Genomic DNA, 21,688 nt, shown 5'->3' with positions numbered 1-21,688 from the left:
TTTTGTTAACGAGGAAATCGCAAATGCAGAAAAACCCTGGGACCTAGTCCATCTTTGAACACCACACTATATTAAACCGCTACAGACACTAGCCTACTACCAATGAACTTCGGACTGGAATGTAGTTGAGCCCTAATCAATCTCACACTGATCAAGGTACAGTTGCGCTCCTTACATCTCTGAACCCCAAAAGGATTCTACGCACTTGATTCCCTTAGCTGATCTCACCCACACTACGACCCAAAGTCGAAGACTTAAAAAACAAATCTGTCTCACACAGAAAAGTCTATTGGAATAGATAAATTTGTCTCTCACAGAAATACCTACGAGTTTTGATCCATCATTTGATAAATCAAGGTGCGAATGAACCAATTGATAAACCAGACTTATATTCCCGAAGAACAGCCTAGTATTATCAATCACCTCACAATAATCTTAATCATATGTAAGAGAAAAAAGATATTGTGGAATCACAAACGATGAGACGAAGATTTTTGTGACTTCTTTTAATCTTACCTGTCAGAGACAAATCTCAAGCAAATCTTAGCAAAGATAATACTCAATTAAGACAGTAGAAGTAAGATCAGAACACGCAACTACAGAGAAAATAGTTGGGTCTGGCTTCACAATCCCAATGAAGTCTTCAAGTCGTTAACCTACATGATTTCGTGAAAAACCTAAGGTTAAAGGAGAATCGACTCTAGTCGCAACTAGTATCACACAGAAGTGTGGGGATTAGGTTTTCCAGTTTCTAGAGTTCTCTTTTATATAGTTTTCAAATCAGGGTTTGCAATCTAAGTTACCTTGGTAACAAAGTATTCAATATTCACTGTTAGATGAAAACCTGATTAGATTCAAGCTAATATCTTTCAACCGTTAGATCGAACTTAGCTTGTTATACACAAATGAAATGGACCTTCATTTAGGTTTAAGAAATCGTACCTAAACGTGTTGATAGACACATTTTTGTGTCTAATTTAATCTCAATACTATATATTGTTGGCACTCGAATTTGTACTAATTTCGGCATTTTATGTGTGTGTAAGTATTTTTGGAAAATAAATATTTTTTGGAAGAATCGGCTCGAAAAGTTGTTAACGGCACTCGGAGGACACGTGTTATTCGGACTCTCAGTGTTGGTTAAGGGGGCACCTCAATTACTAAGGGTAACCCATTTCCAGGGAAACTACTATTGGCAGACCCGTATAGGATAAGAGGAGGTCATCTTCTTAATTTGAATTTCAGATTTTGGCGGGAATAGTTGCAGCGAAGAGCATATTTTAGGGTTCGATCTCTGGGAAATTTCTGAGGAGATTTAATCAGAGAAATTCGTTGGTCTGGACTTGAATGGACTAAACAATCCTGGTATGGTCGTCGGAATCAACGAATTTGGGATGGATAATCACATTGAAGAAAACAGGGAAGAAGTTAGAAAACACAATATTTTTGTTAGAAATTTTCGGGAGAATTGGCGAGATTTAATCTCCCCATGGAGTTGTAATCACTATTCTACGGTTGAACAGGGGTGGTAAGGTATTTTGTTTCGACAAACTTGGGCTAGATCGTTGGGGGGAAGCAAACAGAGGACACGAGTTCTTCACGGGTTCTGCTTGAGTTACAGTGTGTTCGTAATGTGTTCTGTGTGTGTTTGGAGTATGTTGAGTCGCAACAGAGGCATTGTGGAGATGTTATACGCATAATTGACAGCTGCAGATGCATGGCGTAGGAAATAAAGGAAAGAAAACAACCCGAGAATATATTTTCTTAACTGCGAGTTATTGTGAAGATTTATGGAGTTAATGTGGTCCTTTCGGGTATATATAGAGTTGTGAGGAGTTGTATTGGGAGATGGAAAGTTAGGGGTGAGAACAGAGTATAGAAATTAGAGTTGCAGAGAGTTGTTGCTGCTGCCATTAGATAAGAACACGAAGAACAATAGACTGCAAGTAGCCGTCGTTTTCTAGTGTCTTAAAACCGTTTCGTTTTCTTCCAGAAAAAGATTGTTGCTTCTGCGACTGTTTTGTGCTATAATTTTGTAACAGCTTCTTTGCAACATTTGTAACACCCGTAGACCATTGCAAATCTCCGTTTTATCTTATTTCTCCAATAAAAACACCATTTGAGCTATGAGTTATCTTTTTGAGTGTGTTTTCACCATGCGGAGCTAGAACCCATCACTGGGATGACGGAGGAAGCTGTATTTCATCCTTGGGGTAATTTAATAAATTCCTTATTTACTTTTTGCACAAATTTTAAATGATTTATGATTTCTATTAATCAATTGTATCTTGTTAGATAGTGTATGCTTAGTCTTAGATGCTTTAGATACACTATGCTTGTAATTTACAATTGATGTTTTACGAAATCTACTTCGGCAAAGAATAGAGTTATTGTTTCTTTTGTTTTGAGCTATAAATGTCTAGGATTAATTTATGAACCCATGAACATGAAAAGCAGTGGAATCCCGAGTCCTGGTCTCTCTTCATCCTGTGACAAAATTTGTATATATATTTTCTTATTTGTAGTATTTTTATTTTATTAAAACTTAAAATCAATCCAACAAAGTCCGAGTGAACGAAAACCTTTCTTACCACTATATAAAAATTCGATCACGTGTACATTATGTTGGCTCAACAGTAGTTAACCGAAGTTAGCCATATGAACACTCTCATATCAACCTTATTCATCTTAACCATAACTAGTTCAAATGACTCAAATGAAACTAGTTAAAGAGTTGTTCAATTGTTATATTCTCATAGAAGTATACAAGAAACAATTGAAGCAAAATCGTTTGATTTAATCAAATCAATTCATGAACATTATATCCACGGTTTGCAAAGATTGTATCCCTTGTTATATAAATGTATTAGTTCACGCCACAACCGATTTTAGAACTTTAACCACTCAAGTATGCAAACGGGTACGCATACTTAAGTAGCCGGACCAAATTTGGTTTTCGCCAGTATGCGAACGGGTACACATACCTCCAAACCCAACAAAAATTCTCGGACATGAACCTTACGCCTGTACGCGTACGGATACGTGTACTTAGGTTCCCGGACTTCACAAACCAACAGGTACGCATACGAGTATGCATACTATGGTTCCCGAACATGGACTACATATATGCAAGAATGCATAACATGTTCATAATTCAATATTGGTTAAGTGTTCTAAACTCTATTTCAATCATTGAAACTTTCTTAGAGGATGACAATAGCCGTTTTCACACACTATTAGCATCAAAGCAATTTTCAAGTTATTGAAATACTCATAACGAAACATTCCAAGTCTATACCAAATGATTGTATCACACAAACCATGTATGATGTTACTCGGCAATTTTCACATGATCATCTTTTGACTTTAGTCAAGAATATAAGATGAACTTAGTCAAAGCGAAAGCTTACCAACACATATTTTGAGAAATACCTAAGTGAGTTAAACTCAGCTCGAAATATCAAACGTGCATAATAGAAAACTATATAGCACTACGACTTATGTCCCAATATAGGAGATAAAGTCGAAATATACTTTCCAAGTGATAGATGAGTTTCAGTCTCCACATAGTTTTTGTTGATGAAGTTCCACAAGCTCTCCTTAGTAGTTCTTCGTCTTGAAATGATGAACGTCGTGAAGTTTAATGCTCAACTACACAATCTATCCTAGTCCGAGACATCTATAAGTAGACTAAAAATCAAGACTTAGAGTTTTGATCACTAAAATTGACAAACAAGCTTGAGATAACAACGCTTGCGAGTTCGACCGAGCAGTGCTCTAACAATCTCCCCCTTTGTCAATTTTCGTGAAAAAACTATCAATACATACAGATTAGAAAATAAATAAACTTTGTATCTTCTCATCCAAATGCTTGATCTTCTTAGTTCTTCAACATTACTCGAAATCTTCGTCACTTCAAAGTACTCCAATGATTCTGAACGTGTTCAACTCTGCATCATAGTTGTTGAAGATCCGTAGAAATAACAATGAGAAAACAGTTGCTTTCAACCATTGTTATACAGTGTCATAGTATTATTATACAGCATCAAAGTCTAATTGTATCACAACTTTGACAACAATACTATGGTGATATGTACCACTCCCCCTTAGTCAATACTTCATCTCACAATGAAAACTACTCCCCCTTACACAATGATCTGTAAACCATATGTATTTGTAGTATGAAACTACACATTAATTCTCCCCCTTTTTGTCAATATAAATTGGCAAAGCTACGAAAACTAGTGGGATCCTAATGAAATTTTCATAGAGATAATTCATGACCAAAAGAGAACAACATATCAACTTTTTAGATGCAATCATATAGCCGAAGCTAAATGCATTCATCAAGGAGTTTATAAAGATACAAGAAAACTCCTATAATATTCCACAGCCGCACTCCCCATAAAGATTTGTCAATTAAGCACAAGTTCAATTAAGAACTCTCCCCCATAAAATGTCATTCCCGAAAGAACAACAAGAGAGGCCTTACTTTTACAATAAAACATGGATTTCTTTGGACATAATCAAATCACATGAGAACATGAATTTTTATCCAAAAATCTCAATTGAATTAACCACAAAAGAAAATGATCAATTCAATTGTCCATGCTCTACATAAGAAAACTTACGTTGCAACACAGTATATACACAAAGATGTGGATCAGGGAAGGACCAATACTGCAGAATATTCAAAGATTCATTCTATTTTTCACCACTATTTTCACAATAACATATAATAGACTTAATCTTTGTAAACAAAGGTTCATCCTATCTTCCATCAATATTTGCATAAAGACATAATAGGCCTTTTGTTGTCAAAAGTTCATTCTATCTTTTATCAGTACTTTCATACTGACATATAATAGAGATAACTTTTGAGCACATATGGGACAGTCAAGGTTTATGGACGTAAACAACATATCCCATAACAATTTGCAGTATATGAAGCCATAAAGATTAATACTGCAAAAATCATCTTCCAAATAGCTTAGAATTTAAATAAATAAACCTAAAAACATTGCAAGATGAAAAACGTTGGCAATAGCTACGTTTAGTCACAATAGTTATTATTCCAAACCCTAGTTATCCTTCTTAAAAACACAAGAATAAATTCTCATAAGACGTTTTCCTAGACAATGAATAAAAAACAACTCTAAAACAAAACAACAAAAAAAAAAGAAAACGATTCACAAGCTAAAATTAGAGTTCATAACCGAAACCTTCACGGGTCTCAAGACCTTCAAGCTTGTAACTGACAGCATCAACTGCACCTTCGGAGAAAATTTCCTCATTGGGAAGATCCTTAACATGTGACTTCATGAGAACAACCTCGGAGTTAACCTTTTTCAACTCAGATCGTAGCACATTAAGATCATTCACAGAGTTTTCAAATTTCAGTTTTGTCTTCTCAAGATCAGTGAGAAAACCATGAAACACTTCAGCAGAGACCATCTCAACATTTTCTCGATTTTGATGAGAAAAAGCATAATAACATGATGCACATGATTTGAGCTCGTCAGCTTCAACAAGGGTTCTTTTCTTCTTTAAAACAAACTCAAAATAAACAGCATCATCAATAGAATCGACTAGCAAATCCCAAGAACTAGGAGGAGAATCCATTCTTAAAACCTAGAGTATGCGTACTCTCAAAAAAAGTTTGATTTATATATATGGTTTCCCAAGGAAACAGAAACTATGCTTTCCAAAGTCGGTAAGTAACCTGTAACATGGGTACTCGTACGAACACAACCTTGACCACAAAGTCGTAAAGGACTCAAGTAGAAAAAGATCAAACAAGAATGTTGTTTATACATAAAGGTTTTTTTCTACGTGAATAATTTCACAAGTTTTTAGCTCAATAAATTTCATATTCTCACAAGAGAAATATTTAGAGCATAAGGGTATCAATTTTGGCACACAAAAAAAAAACAATTTCAAGAAGAAATTAGAAGAAACTAAAGCTTAACAAAACCAACAAATACTTATGCAAAAATTTTTGTGAATGATAATCCAGCTAAGAACGATAAGAGAATCAGAAAATACTTTGCCATCAAGTATACCTGACTATATCTCATTCAACCAGGATTTTTTGTGAGTGAGAATTCAAACTTTGATTAATTAGCACAAGTATGAGATTTGAGCTCATCAAATGAACGTTGTTTTCGGTTAAACCTCTTTCTCCGACTCTTTGGAGGGAAACCGTTTTGATGTGGAATCTACAACTCATCAAATAAAAATGAAATACAGATGACATTGCTCATGTTGCAAAGGTAATAAGATGTTGTTTATTAATTTGCTCATGTTGAAGTGGCAGAGGTACAAAGCATTTGGTGATAATATATACTTAGAAGTTAACATCGGAAAAGTCGAGCTCAGGCTATGAAAGAACCGATGTACATGTAATTACATCAAATTTTCGTGTAGATATATAATAATTCTCTAACTTCAGGTGGAAAAATCTGCCTCATGTCCGGATACATTTTGACCCATATAATTATAGTTCATTATCTTAGAGGGCTGTCAACTGTTCTATGTACTTGTTGTTGATGAGAAATTGAATTTTTTTGATCGCTTGTGACTTCTATGAGTATGGAGAGTATGGAAAGTTTTATCTCCATCGTAATAAAAACAGTCCCATCAAGAAAAATGGTCATAACATGGAACATGATTGCACAATGTAAATTATGTAGGAAATTTGAACCCTTGATTGAAAATGTGAGGATACCAGATGATCTAATAGACAGTAAAACACCAAAAATTTAGCAGTGGATCCTACATAAATTTACAAAAAAATGAACGACCTGAATCCTGTGGCACTATAATGTTAACTTACACAAAGTTACATTGCAAACATATTTCTATCTCCATCGTCCAAAATGTTATAATCAAAATCAGAGATAAGACCCATCTTTTGTGTAAGAATTTTCTGAGAAAAACATATGAGGTTCAGATTCCTTTCCCTCGAATTCAATATTTTTCTTGAGTTACAAACACAAGCAATATCGATCAAGTGCTATTAATAAAAATTGATTGGGAAGGAGCTTTAATGATAGAGAGAAGAATTCAAATTTGAAAATCTTTGATGAACATAAAACCACCATCAATTCATATTATCTTTATATATAAGAAGTTGTTGTGTACATTTTACACTATAATACATCTTACTCTTCTTGCCTGATTTTCAATCTCTAGAATCATTCAAGTTCTATATGTATCTTTTCCTTCACCTTCACCTTCAATTTCAATTCTAGTTATCAAGAAAATATATGTCTTTCATCAAAAAATTGTTTGGTTGCAAGAGTGAATCATCAACATCAAGAATAGTTGATGATCAAGCTCTTGTACCATTCTCTTCTGATCAAACAACTGTTATCCCCTTGCCATTCAAAACCCCTCTTGTTACCCCAACTCCATTGAAGACTACTACCATTGTCATCATCATCACGATTACGAATATGGTCGCACAAAGGTTTTTAAAGAGTATGGAGATCATGATGATCTTATCAGGAGGGTTGAAGAGAAAGAACCGGATTCTAACAAAGGAAAGAAGAAGAAGAAGAAGAAGAAGAAAAAGAAGAAGGAGAAGAAGAAGAAGAAGAGTAAGTCTAAGACCGTGAAGAACTTATCAAAAGGCTTCTCTTAAATATATCCCACACTTTTATTAACCATAACCCACATAAAATAAGTCATTAATTTATCCAAACGGATTTTTATAATTATTAACATAACCCATAAAATTTTACACATTTTTTATATATAGCCCAAAATAAATTATCAAATCCCTAAATCAAAAAAATAAAAAAAATCTAATTATATAATTTTCATAATTAAAGTTATGTAAGATCCATGGCATGATTAATGATTTCTATGAATACTCAATTTAATATGATCATGATTGGGAGAAAAGAACATCAACTTAGAATTTTTTATAAATGATAATGCTTATGAAGTTTTAGAAAACTAATTTTTTGGAAAAGAATCAAAACCTTATTTGATTACGATTCGTTTTTCGATTGATATTGTTGTGGAGAATTTTTAAGGGAATAGTTAGAATATAACCTCAATCGATATTACTGTAGTCATGATTAGGAAAAATAACATCATTTTAGAGAAAATGTGAAAAGTTGGGTTTAGTTTGTAAACTTTGTATTGGGGAAAAGTAAAAATTAAGGTTTATAATTGAGTAATTTGTAAGAATTATGAGATAACAATTAAAAATAAATTGAAGTATTATTTAGTTTAGATGTAAAAACGAAAAAGTTAGGGTTTAAAAATAAAGCTACGGTTTATATTTTGATTTTGGGGAAGAAGTAGGATTATTATTAAAAAGGTTAATATATGTTTGGTAATTTTGGCTTTTCATTTTAGATTAAACTTTTTAGGCTATTGTTAATAAAATGTGGGCTACATTTAAGAGAATCCTCTCAAAAACTACAAGTCGTGATAGTTTTAGTGGGATTTCGATTACAACAGATCACGAAAAGTCCAACATGGAAAGCAGTAGGTGGGAGAGAGTAGAAAACCAAGATGGTAGTCTCACAACTACATATTCAACTGGATGGGGATTTTTTTTACTAATACTGAAGTTGTTCATAAGCCTCAATGGCCATTCGACTGCTAGTAGAGTTCATACTTCAGATCTTATGTTATCGAGAGCTTAATAGCTTCAGTCTGATGTTATTTTCATGTTTAAGTTTAAGTTGCAAGTTTAATTCATGTAATGTTTAAGGATTAATTAGTCTCTAATATAATGTTATGTTTGAGATTTAATATATAATCTAATCTAATATTGTTATGTGATTTCAAGTTCAATGTTTTTTTAATGCAGGCTTAGTTGTTGTCTGTGCTGAATTGCAAAACAATTGAGTCTCCAAAACAGTTAAAAAGTAGGTATTTCCACAATGGAATTGCACACCATTCTTGAACTTAATAATGTTTCGTTTATTCCCAAAAATTCCGTACAACTCATCCATATTAATACACCAGTCATGTCGTACGTATTTCTATTCGGACTAGCCCTGAGGCCTGAGCCATTAAAAGTCATATATACTTGTCACAGAGAGAGCATTCGCCAATGTTAGATAATAAATACTTTTGAGATTTATTGAAAAATCTAAAGTTAAAGAAACCAGGTGAAGAGTGATTTTAAGCCAAGTCAATTCTCACTGATCAATAATGGGTTGTGAAGTCATGGCCAAATTCAAAATATTTTGAAATTATTAACACTATGACCACACATACTCGTCCAATGTTTTTCGGTTACCCAAAAAGGTTCATCATATAGCACTCGTTACTGTTGTCAACAATTTCTTTCTAGTTAAGGAATTATAAGTTAAACATTGTATTAGCAGGGTTTCTGCCTTGAATATTGTTGTATTATCTTGTTCTCAGAAAGGGAATTGGAGGTCCATAGTTAAAAAAAAAAATTAAAAATAAATAAAAATAAAAGTTTAAAATAAAAGAAAGATTGGAATTAAAATTTTATTCACAGAATGCAAATTACATTTGTAAGGAGATGGAAATCTGAACTACTAGTTAGACAAACATGATATATCCTGATCGTTGCGTGGCATACCAAATCCTCATATTATGTAAGCATAGATTATATATCATTGATTCCCACCTCCACTGTTGCTACTCTTTTATTTATTTCTTCGATGGAGGAAAGGAAGTTGAACTTGTGTTCTCTATAAGAAAGAGAGAAACTGTTGAGTAACTTGATCCAATGATCACAAAAATTTGCACTCAGTCAGTTTATCGAGAATGTTATGCAGTGTGTTTTAGTTCTTGTGCACAAAGTCGTTTTCTCTACATAGTTGTATATAGACAGTTGTATTGTAAAAGAAATGTATGGACAATAGAGGTCCACATGTATATCTTCTATTAGGCCTTCTACGGACCAAGTGTAAAATAGAAAGAGATGTAAGAGATGAGTTACTGCCCCCTCCATTCAACCAAAATTTATCAAAATAATCAGAATTTAATCAATTAAAATGCAACGAAAACATTTCTTTTGAGATGTACAACATCCAAGAACTCACAATCACATTTTCTTTTCACCGTAAATATTTTCTCATTACTTTATCTAAGTAAACAATGAAAAAATCCTTTTTTTTTCTCCAAAATATGTTGTTATCGATTCTTTAAAAGTGGAAGTGTATCTAGGAAATAAGCGAAATAAAGTTAGTTTCTCTACTCACTACAATGACATCGGATATATCACAATGCTTTGCAATACGTTGTGTAAAAGTGAACTTTTCACAACTCTTACTCTATAAAAAAACATGGTTTTTTTCGAAGAAAAAGGTTATATTAATAAAAAAAGATAACAACCTTTATACAATACAAAGGTTTCACTACAAGAAAATGGGCATTTAGTGACAAATGTTTTTACATCAAAGAGTTTTTTTGTCATCAAACATATTCACATGTGACAAATTGAAAATTTGTTAGTACAAATATTCTTTTTGCGGCAAAAAAACTATGTCGTCTTTAGATTTGTCATCGAAATTATGGATGACAACAAAAACTTGTCGCAATTCCCTCTGTCGCCAATGATTTGTTCAACGAGAATTTTGCGAGTCACGAATTTTATTTATACTGACGATAATAGATACCCGTCGCAGAAAACATAATTTGTCACCACTATTTTGTTTTCTCGTTAAATATATATATACGGTGACAATAGGCATCGGTCGTTGGTAACTTTTAACTGCGACGAGACGAAACTTTTTCGCCATAGTGTTTTGGCGTCTAAAATACTTCGCCACGATATAAATTTTATGCGAGAAATTAAACGTCAATGTTATAGTGATTTTTTTGCCGCAAACAAAAATAGTTCCAAAAATATATATTTATAGTGACCATATTTTAGACACAACAAAAAATTTCTGGTGACTAAATAACTTGTTGTTAGGATTACTTATACATCGGAGACAAAAAATAGTTGTCAGTGAAATATGGATTTACAACCACAAAATTTTAGACATTAAAAAATATATGGGTGACATATAATATGAGTTTGTCGATCTTCTTTCCTAGCATTTCTTTACCAATTGAGCAGAAGTCACCTCCTGTGAATAATAAAGACACTGCACAAAAATTTGAGTATTTTGTTCAGCTAGTTTTACTTAAACTGATCTATACCTATATTACCCGCACCAAATAACATTTTTTACTTCACTAAAAAATATAAATCCTTCAAATGAAGTTGGTAGCTGGTCGTTTAAATGTTTTCAATGGTCCAAAAGTCCAGATGTGCTTGGTATTCACACAAAGCCACAAATTATATATGCGAAATCCCAATAAACTCATAAACCAATTGAAAAATAAGATTATAAAAATAATTTAATCAAAATAATAATAACACAAAGCCATAGCCATAAATTACTTCATTGGTTCGAGCAAAAATTAGCATTAGAATAAATATCTACTGAGTTTCAAGTAACTAGAAATGAATATTAAGTTTCAAGTAAAATAACCGTAACGAATTAGTATTCTAGATCCGAGTCATCATTTTCTGGCACAATATCCTCAGGCTCTACCACATCATTGTTGTAGTTAAACAATGTTCCGACTTCTTCTTCCTCCTCCTCATCGTCATCTTCAGCTAGAACAAGATTTGCATCCAACATTTCGAGTTCAACATCATCATTTCTATGAAGTACAGTCTCCCCATTATCATCTTCTTGAACGGTACAACAACCACGCCCAACTATTTCGTTTGGCAATCTGTATGGACTAAAATGTAATACAATTATGAGAATACCAAGACAATCTTAGTCAGGAAATAGATTAAAGATCTTTTATCTATTTGTTAATAATGCTGAAAAAGTGGGGGTTTAACAACCACACCCAATATTTCGCTTAGCAATCTGTATGGACTAACTCCAATATACTTTCAAGAGAATCAACTAGACAGTCAGACTCAATCTTATGAAAAGTATATCAAACAGTTATATCGCAATCTCTTAATTCAATCCGCAATCAAACAAGCAATAATTTGAGATCCCGATTGAATATAAGAGAAATAACTTGAAAGGTACCAAAGACCAATGTTCAAGGATCAATCATTTTCAATCAACAACCAAAGGTTGGATTTACCAATTGATCGATTCAATGAAAAACCTATGATATTTCAATTATATAACAAAATATAATGCGGAAAAGAAATAACACAAACACCAGAAGTTTTGTTAATGAGGAAACCGCAAATGCGTAAAAACCCCGGGACCTAGTCCAGATTGAACACACATTGTATTAAGCCGCTACAAACACTAGCCTACTATAAACTAACTTTGGTCTAGATTGTAGTTGAACCCCGATCAATCTCACACTGATACAAGGTACAGTTGCGCTCCTTACGTCTCTGATCCCCGTATGATACTACGCACTTGATTCCCTTAGCTGATCTCACCCGCAACTAAGAGTTGCTACGACCCAAAGTCAAAGACTTTAATAAACAAATCTGTATCACATAGAAAAGTCTACAGGAATATATAAATATGTCTCCCACGTAAATACCTACGATTTTTGTTCCGTATTTTGATAAATCAAGGTGAACAGGAACCAATTGATATAACGGACTTATATTCTCAAAGAACAATCTAGAAATATCAATCACCTCACAATAATCTTAATCGACTAGCGAAACAAGATATTGTGGAATCACAAACGATGAGACTAAGATGTTTGTGACTACTTTTCTATCTTGCCTATCGAAGAAATTAATCTCAAGACTATCTTACGATTGTATTCAAATACGATAGAATCAACAAGATCGGATCACGCAACTACAGATAAAATTGGTGGGTCTGGATTCACAATCCAAATGAAGTCTTCAAGTCGTTAACCTACAGGGTCTGCATAGAAACCTAAGGTTAAAGGAGAATCGACTCTAGCTTATACAACTAGTATCACACAGAAGGTGTGGGGACTAGGTTTCCCCGTTGTTAGAGTTCTCTTTTATATAGTCTCCAAATCAGGGTTTTCAATCTAAGTTACCTTGGTAAAAAAGCATTCAATATTCACCGTTAGATGAAAACCTGATTAGATTCAAGCTAATATCTTTCAACCGTTAGATCTAACTTATATTGTTATACACACATGAAAAATGTAACTTCATTTAGGTTTGAGTAACCGTACCTAAATGTGTACACTTAGTTGGTTCAACAATAGTTTACCAATGGTTAGCCATATGAGCACTTTCATATAAACCTTATTCATCTTCACCATAACTAGTTCAAATGACTCAAATGAACTAGTTAGGGAGTTGTTCAATTGCTTAGATGTTATAGATGTACACAATACACAATCGAATAAAAATCGGTTTGATTCACTCGAATCAATTCATGAACGTTATAGCCACGGTTTGCAAAGATTGCATTCCTTATTATGTAAATGTTTAAGCTCATGTACACAATCGATTTTAGAAAGTAACCTACTCAAGTGGTACGCATACTTAAGTAGCCGGACTGAGTTTGGTTACACCAGTACGCATACGGGTGCGCATACCAATTTACATTCCAAACTCCAGCATAAATTCACGGACGTGAGTCTTCCACAAGTATGCGTACGGGTACGCATAGTTGCCCAGACATCCAACAACCGCCAGTACGCGCACGGATATTCATACTTCAGGTTCCCGGTTTTTGGACTTACACATAAATGTGAGAACACACTATGTTTATATCCAAACATGGTTACTTGATTCTAAACTCTCATTTCAAACATTGACATTCTTGGAGGATGTTATATAGTTGTTGTTCACAAACTATTTTTCATCAAAACGATTTTCAAGATATCGAAATGATCAATATGAATTTCGTCACGAGTAAAGATAAACTTGGTCAAAGCGAAAGCTTACCAACGTATATTTCGAGAAATATATAAGCGAGATAAAATCAGCTCGAAATAGCACATGTGTATAATCGAAGTCTATATGTCAATACGACTTTTGTCTCAAGATAAGAGATAGAGTAAATAGACTTTTGAGTGATAGATAAGTTCAAGTCTCCACATACCTTTTTGTCGATGGAGTTCCACCAGTTCCTTGAGTAGTTCTTCGTGTTTGCATGATGAACATCGTGGAGTCTGGAGCTCAACTACAGTTTATATCCTAGACCGAGACTTAGCTATAAGTAAACTAGAAATAAAGACTTATAGTTCTGATCACTAACATTGACAAACATGCTTGAGATAGCAACCATGCGAGTTCGACCGAGCAGTGCTCTAACAAATGCAATCAGTAAATCAAACAGATAGCGATCCGTGAAACTGATTGTTATGAGAATTATCTAAGTGTCAATCAAGTCTTATCCAACAAACAAGGTCAGATTTATCAACTGTGATTGAACTACACACAACCTGTGATATTTCAATTATATAAAGAAAATATGATGCAGAAAATAAATAACACAGTGTTGATGGTGGTTTTTAGACAAAGGTTAAAATCGTAAAACCTTATGTATAACATGACGTCATAGGTGACACCGAACACATTTATTAGAGAATTCAATGTACTTATGTAAAAATTACCAGGGTATCTTTTTCAAAATGCTAAATTAGGGTTTCGACGCACAAAACCCTAAGTCTATGCAAGCCGCACAACCGTTGCGCACCATGGCAACCATGCCAAAACCAAGCTGCATGATCATTGTGCACCTGACAACCATGCCAAAGTGGCGCTTGCAACCTAGCATGCCATGCCATTCAAACCTAGGGCCAAGCCGCCACACATGCCACTGGCACATGCCAAAGTGGCGCTTGCAACCTAGCATGCCATGCCGTGCAAACCTAGGGCCAAGCCGCCACACATGCCATTGGCACATGCCAAAGTGGCGCTTGCAAACCTAGCATGCCATGCCGTGCAAACCTAGGGCCAAGCCGTCACACACACCATTGGCACATACCACGCAACACTTGCAACTTATCAAATACCAGCGACATACTACACGTTTTCCACGAAAACACTCGAGACATCAATACATGTCACAAGCTGGGGGATGCTCTTTAGGGTTTTGGTTTGGCGGTTTACAGCATGCGGCGTACACTACGCCCGCAATAAGAAAGTATAATAAGGATGAAGCGGTTAAGTAAATAGGTAAATAATGGTGAAACGCTTTTCTTTTACGGAACATCAATTCCATGCATTAACGGTTACCACCTCCTCCCATTTACTCACCATTTATTTCCTTCCTTGATGAGACCAGAGTATGTTTCAATTCGACTTGTATAAATAGGTCTTACCTATTTCCACCAAGGGACAAGTTTTTGGTCACGGAGAAATACAATACTCAGAAAGGCAACTTTGCTAGATTTCTCAAAGCTTTCAACTCTTGCTAGCTTCTCAAGCTTTCATCTTCTGATACACGTCGAGTAGTACTCTTCCAAAACTATTCTGGTCTCAACACTCTCTTCGTTTCCCTCCCTAAACCAGCCCTTCTCCTCCACTTTGTGACCGAAGCGAATCTGGAACGACCATTTCTTGGTTTAGGCCAGATTTGTACAGATTGATCTCTCTAATCTAAAGTACTCTTGTGCAGTACATTTGTTTAGGGTTTAATTTGTTTCTCACTCACCTACCGAAATTACCAAAATCAGCAGAAACGATTTTCACCCATAAACACACAGACACCAGAAATTTTGTTAACGAGAAAACTACAAATGCAGAAAAACCTCGGGACCTAGTCCAGACTTGAACACCAAACTGTATTAAGCCGCTACAGACTCTATCCTACGACAAGTTAACTTCAGACTGGAATGTAGTTGAGCCCTAACCAAGTCTCATATCGATTAAGATATAGTCGCGTTCCTTATTCCTTTTGAATCTCGCAAGACCCAACATACTTGATTCCCTTAGCTGATCTCACCCACAACTAAGAGTTGCTACGACCCAAAGTCGAAGACTTCTAAACAAATATATCTCCCCACCGATAAGTCTACGGGTTGTTGTTTCCATATTTAGATAAAATCAAGGTGAACAGGTAGCTCAACTGATAATCTGGTCTTATACTCCCGAAGAGTGCCTAGAAATATTAGTCACCTCACAATAACTTAACTAAGTTGCTGAAGAAGTTATTGCAGAATCACAAGAGTCTGAGACGAAGAATGGTTGTGATTACTTTTTATATCTTACTTATCGGAGATAAATCTCGAGAAAATCTTAGAGAAGATTAAACTCAATACGATAGAAAGTGTAATATCAGGATACACAACTATAGAGAAAATAGTTGGACATGGCTTCATGAATCCAAAATGAAGTCTTCAAGTAACCCTAGAATGGTTTTCAGAAGAAATGAAAACCTAGGTTAATGGAGAATCGACTCTAGTTTGCAACTAGGACACACGGAAGTGTCAGGATTATGTTTCCCATATGCTAGAGTTCTCCCTTATATAGTCTTTCAAATCAGGGTTGCTTACAATCAAATCTAAGATAGTTTAGTAACAAATCAATAAATGAACTCCTGATTTAAGATTCAAGCTAAGCCTTCTTAAAATAAGCAATTAATCTCCACTGTTGGATAGTATTATCTTGATACATACAAATTAAATATACCTATATTTAGATATGGGTGAACCGTACCTAAACGTGTATAACAAGTTGGCTCAATAACATTTAACCGAAGTTAGCCATATGAGCACTTTTAGCTTAGCCATATTCATCTAACACTTCTAGATCAAATATGATAATAAATCAACCATGATAGATAATCAAATGAATCTAAATATATTTCAAGAGAGTTGTTCAAATGTTCACTATCTCATAGGAATATCCATGAACAATTTGAACCATATTCGGTTTGGTTTGTAATCGTACAAGGTACATATACAAGTACCAATTCATGAACATAATGCCACGGTTTGCAAAGAAAGTTCTCATACCTTAATTCATTAACGTTCCAGGGACTTAAGTTCGCAAACTGAGTTTGTAAATGAACCTGAGTCCATGAGTATGAAATGTCATACTTACTGATTTTAGAACTTACACATTCTGTTCGCAAACTGAGTATGAGAACCATAGTTCCGGACCTTGACCATCCTTGTCGTTCACAAACTCTATTTACGAACCACAGTTCTGGACCTATCACAGGCAAACCCGTTCTCAAACTTAGTTCGCGAACAAGAGTTCCGGACTTGAACTAGTACTTCACAGTTCGCATACGAGGTAAGCATACTATGTTGTTTCCAGGCATTGGTAGTATTAACTTTCATCAGTCATTGTAAAATCCTTGGAGACAACAATGGTAATCTTACACATACCAGTAGCTTCAAGTAATTTTCAACTGATTAATTAATCAATACAAAAATTCCTAAGTTGACACTAAATGATTGTCTCACACAAATCATGTAAGATGTTCAAGGTAATTTTTGCATGATCATCTTGACTTAATATTTAGTTTCCAACAAATAAATTGTTTAAAACTAAACTCGTCAAGTAGAAGTTAAGCTAAAGCTTTTTAAACCTATATTTTGAGAAATATATAAACGAGATAAACTCGACTCGAAATTTCAAATGTGTATAACACAAAGTCTATATAGATATACGACTTAGTCTCATTAGAAGATGGAATAAAATAAACTTCTGAGTGATAGATAAGTTTTAGTCTCTGCATACCTTTTGTCGACGAAGTTCCTCCAAGCTCTTCAGTAAATCTACTTCTTCAATTGGTGAATGTCGTGAAGCCTAAAGCTCAATTACACACTTCTATCCTAAACCGAGACATATCTATAAGTAGACTAAACTTGGAAAACAAGCTTGAGATAACAACCCTTGCGAGTTCGACCGAGCAGTTCTCTAACAATCTTCCCCTTTGTCAATTTTAGTGACAAAACTATCAATACATATGGATTACAAAATAAATAAACTTTGTACCTTCTGATCCATCATGCTTGATTTCCTTAGATCTTCAACTTCCTGGAATTCTTCGTTACTTCAAGTTTGAAAAAGCGGGGGTCTAACAACACCACCCAATATTTCGCTTAGCAATCTTTATGGACTAACTCCGAAATACTTTGCTAGAGAATCAACTAGACAGTCAGACTCAATCTAGATTAAAGTATCTCAAGGAGTTAATATCTCTCACTTGTTTTGATTTACTCAAGCTAAAACAAACAAAAGGAATAACTTAGACGGTACCAAAGACCAATGTCCAAGGATCAATGAATAACCAAAGGTTGGATTTCCAATCGATTAGATCAAACGCACAACCTGTAATATTTCTATTATGTAAACAAATATAATGCGGAAAAGAAATAACACAAACACCAGAAGTTTTGTTAACGAGGAAACCACAAATGCAAAACAACCCCGGGACCTAGTCCAGATTGAATACACACTGTATTAAGCCGCTACAGACTCTAACCTACTCCAAGCTAACTTCGGACTGGACTGTAGTTGAACCCCAATCAGTATCCCACTGATCCAAGGTACAGTTGCACCCCTACGCCTCTGATCCTAGCAGGATACTACGCACTTGATTCCCTTATCTGATCTCACCCACAACTAAGAGTTGCTACGAACCAAAATCGAAGGCTTTAAACAATAAACAAATATGTTTCCCACAGAAAAGTCTATCAAAGGATAAATTTGTGTCCCACAAAAAAACCGTAAAGTGTTGTTTCGTCTTTTGATATGAAATCAAGGCGAACAGAAACCAATTGATAATCCGGTTTTATATTCGCGAAGAAAAACATAGATTAATCAATTACCTCACAACAATCTTAATCGACTAGAGAAATATAATGTTGCGGAATCACAAACGATGAGACGAAGGTGTTTGTGATTAATTTTATATCTTGCCTATCGGAGAACTCTCACGATCTCAAGCCAACCACAGATTATACTCGTACGATAGAAGATGCAAGATCAGATCACACAACTACGGTAAAAGTAGTTACGGTCTGGCTTCACAATCCCAATGAAGTCTTTAAGTCGTTAACCCGGTTTGAGAAAAGAAAACCAGAGGGTTAAAGGAGAATCAAGTCTATCTTACAAACTAGTATCACACGGACGTGTGGGGATTATTTTTTAGAGTTGCTAGACGTCCCCTTATATAGTCTTTCAAATCAGGGTTTGCAATCAATGTTAGCTTAGTAACAAAGCATTCAATATTCACCGTATGATGAAAACCTGATTTAGATTCAATATAATATATCTCAACCGTTAGATCGAAATCTTAGCTTGTCATACACAATTGTACTGCACGCTTCTAGGTTTGTAAACAGTACCCAAACGTGTGCATTGTTGGTTCAACAATAGTCAACCAAAAGGTTAGCCATTTGAGCATTTCATACCAACCACTTTCTTCACCATAACTAGTTCAATCAACTCATATGAACTAGTTAGAGAGTTGTTCAATTGCAAGGAAATCTCATGTAATACACAAGGCACAATTGTAACAAAGATGATTCGATTCGATTGAATCAGCTCATGAACATTATAGCCACGGTTTGCATAAAACATTCCTTATTAATTTAATATTCATGTTCAGAGCACATCTTTAGATCATAACCTATTAAGTTCACAAACAAGTTCGCGGACTTAAGTCAATCGGTTGGGTTTTCCAAACTCAGCAGAAATTCTCGGGAAGAGAACTTCCGCCAGTTGGCGGACTAAGCACACAAACGAGTTTTGGAAAATCCAGCAGAAATTCTCGGTCGAGAACATCCGCCAGTTCACGGACTTGGTAAGCCAACTCCACAATCCTACCAATTCCTCTTGATCAACAAAGTTAGAAAAACTTCGTATCAAGGAATACATGGTTATGTAATCTAAACTATCATTCCAATCATTGAAACATTCTCAGAGGACGTTATTCAGTTATTATTCACAACCCTTTCTCGTCAGAGCAATTTTCAAGATGATCGAAACATACATGACTTGCGTCACTAGGTAAAGAAAACATGGTCAAAGCGAAACTCTTACCAACACATATTTCGAGATATAGATAGGCGAGGTATACTCGGATCGAAATACTAAATGTGTATGATCTAAGTATATATATATAACATACGACTTTTGTCTCATGAAGTAGGAGATAGAATAGATACAATTTTGAGTGACAGATAAGTTCAAGTCTTCACATACCTTTTTGTCGAGAAGTTCCACTGGTTCCTTGAATAGTTCTTCTTCTTGTATGATGAATCGCCATGAAGTCCTTGAGCTCAACTACACTTACTATCCTAGTCCGAGACTTAGCTATAATAGACTAGAAATCAAGACTCATAGTTTTTATCACTAACATTGACAAACATGCTTGAGATAGCAATGCATGCGAGGTTGACCGAGCTATGCTCTAACAATCTCCCCCTTTGTCAATTTTATAATACATATGGAATACAAAAAAGATAAACTTTAGTGGCTCCTATTCCATAGTCTAATCTTCAACGTTCCTCGAAATCTTTGCCACTTCCAAGTACTCCAATGATACCAAAGGTTGTAAGTTTAGCATCACCGTTGTTGAAGATCCATAGATATAACAATGAGAGAAATAGAGATTCTCAATCATTATATATAGTGTCATAGTATTACTACACAGTGTCAAAGTCCAATTGTATTACAACTTCAACAATATTACTTTGGTGATATGTATCACTCCCTCTTAGTCAATACTCCATCTCGATCATGGAAACCACTCCCCCGTACACAATGATCCGAAAACCATATGTATTTGTAGTGTGAACTACATATTAATTCTCCCCCTTTTTGTCAATAAAATTGGCAAAGGTACAAGAAAGGGATAATAATGAAACTTCCACAAGAGACATTTCATGACTAATAGGAAAGACACACATCAACTTAATTTAGATGCAATCATATAAGCGAAGCTAATAACATTCATCAAGGAGTTTAAAGATACAAGATAACCCCTATAAAATTCCACAGCCGCACTCCCCATAAAGATACTAAGCACAAGTGCAAATGAACTCTCCCCAATTTGATGTCATTCCCAAGAGAACAACAAGAGCGACCTTAATTTCGAGAGAAAAGAAGGATTTTTATTGGATACCAAAAACCATGATAAGTGATTTTCTATATCCAAAATCTCAATCAAATTAATCACAAGAAAATCCATGATTAATTCAATCGGAATACGGAACTAAATCAAACTACAAAAGTGATCAATTTAATTGATTGTGCTCAACATAAGTAAACTTACGGAGCTACGACTAAGATAATCATACAGAGATAACCAACTCAATCGTACAAATACCCAACATAAGGAAAACCTTACGGAATATATGACTACATTAACCACAATAACATGATTAGTATATCCGTTCATATACTCAACACAAGAACTTGTGGAATATATGAAAACTCAACTAGATTAATTACAAGAGAACCTGTAATTAATCTAATTGGAATACAAATAATCAAACTAATCACTTACTTTGGGCTCAACATAAGAGAACTTATGGAACCCCGACTAAGTTTATCATAGAACATGACAACCTTAACCGTTCATTTACTCGACATAAGAAGGAGAACTTATGGAGTACAAACTAAATAACCAAACTAGTTGATTAATTTAGTTCCTAATGCTCAACATAATACACCTTATGGAACAACCAACCAATTTAATCAAGAATAATCAACTTAGTCGTATCGTTCTCAACAAAATACATACAATGGAGCCTTCACGGTAAACAAAGAATGGATCAATGAAGATCAATACCGTGGATA

This window comes from Papaver somniferum, chromosome 1 (genome assembly GCF_003573695.1).
Source record: "Papaver somniferum cultivar HN1 chromosome 1, ASM357369v1, whole genome shotgun sequence".
Taxonomy (NCBI): domain Eukaryota; kingdom Viridiplantae; phylum Streptophyta; class Magnoliopsida; order Ranunculales; family Papaveraceae; genus Papaver; species Papaver somniferum.
This window is presented reverse-complemented; position numbering follows the sequence as displayed.